General features: G+C 46.6%; 1 non-coding gene across 1 annotated transcript; it reads right to left on the bottom strand.

The window, feature by feature from the left end:
- Positions 1 to 1,060: 1,060 nt before the first annotated feature.
- On the bottom strand, positions 1,061 to 1,134 carry Trnat-ugu. Its single transcript has one exon. It is a non-coding gene; the product is annotated as a tRNA-Thr (tRNA).
- Between the last annotated feature and the right edge of the window lie 395 nt (positions 1,135 to 1,529).

The following is a 1,529-nucleotide window of genomic DNA, read 5'->3' as shown; positions in this document are numbered from 1 at the left end:
CAACATTAATTGGACACTTTTCGTCTGCCACTGCATCATGCACTCGGAGCACTAGACTTTGAATGTCATCGCTAGCGAGACGAGACTACGTTTTCTCGAAGTGCGTCTCTTACCAACGAAAGAGCGTTTCCGAACCACGGTAATGTAAATTTACATGCACTACTGGACAGCTCAAAATCCGTCCTGCCTTCGTCAGGTACAACGACGACCGAGAAGCGTTAACCTATGATGCAGCATCGTAGAAAATGCAATTCTAGAACCTTATTTCATCGCAAAGATGTTAAATGGAAACACGCATAGACACCTCCTTACGCGCATTCTATCTTTTCCTCTAGAAGAGTTACTACTGGATAAGCGACAGTCTATGTGATTCCAACAAGACGGTTTTCCATCTAGCGCTTCCCGTGTCGTAAAGAAAATGCTAACTGACGACTTTCCTGACCGTTGGATTGTACTGAATGCTGCGGTATAACAGCTGATCAGATTTCTTAGTTTGACTCCTCCTGGCTTCATTCTCCGGAAGCACTAATAGATGCAATCTGTCGTGAGGCTCCAACCACGGCAGATGATATGCGCCTTCGAACCGCCACAACATGCAACGGCATATAATTCTACGTACTTTCATCTGTTCATCTCTCAGTCGATGGTAAACAATTTGAGCAGGTAATTAATTAAATTGTGAAATTACGTTTCATTAAGGGGGAACGACACGATGACGGTCGATAATAACTCGAAATTCTTTTTATTACGGAATCCGAATGTATGTACATTGTAGAGGTATTCCCCAAAATATTATAAGCGAATTCGAAAAAGTAACGATCCTGTGAGCGCTTGAAGCCGAGTTTGCCTCGCACGCCTCGGCGAAGAACCGGCTGTCACAAATCGTTATCGATGCCGTCATCCCTATTTATACCGATCTGAGTAAACCTCATCTCCTAGAGCATTGTTTCGCCGGTTTTACTCAAAATGCAAACGAAAGTTTCAAGAAATTACATTGAAATGAACACCGTTAGCTGCTTACAGGCACTGACATACGTCAACGGGGACAGATGAAAATGTGTGCCCCGACCGGGACTCGAACCCGGGATCTCCTGCTTACATGGCAGACGCTCTATCCATCTGAGCCACCGAGGACACAGAGGATAGCGCGACTGCAGGGACATGTCCGAAAGAGCAGATACCATATTAGTGTACATATAGTGAAGGCTCACAGGCCACATGACCATCTTCTTCTTCTGTGCGAATGCACAAACAGTGCCCGAACTCCTACGGGAATCGGCAACGCGCCGCGAGTAATGAGTATATTGGGTGGGGGCACTGCGAATGTAGTGCGGGACAATACGTTGAGAATGTGGGTTTCGCGGGAGGCGTGCCAGAGATAAATCCCTGCAGTCACGCTATCCTCTGTGTCCTCGGTGGCTCAGATGGATAGAGCGTCTGCCATGTAAGCAGGAGAACCCGGGATCGAGTCCCCGTTGACGTATGTCAACGCCTGTAAGCAGCTAAGGGTGTTCATTTCATTGTAATTT

This window comes from Schistocerca piceifrons, chromosome 5 (genome assembly GCF_021461385.2).
Source record: "Schistocerca piceifrons isolate TAMUIC-IGC-003096 chromosome 5, iqSchPice1.1, whole genome shotgun sequence".
NCBI lineage: Eukaryota > Metazoa > Arthropoda > Insecta > Orthoptera > Acrididae > Schistocerca > Schistocerca piceifrons.
This window is presented reverse-complemented; position numbering and strand designations above follow the sequence as displayed.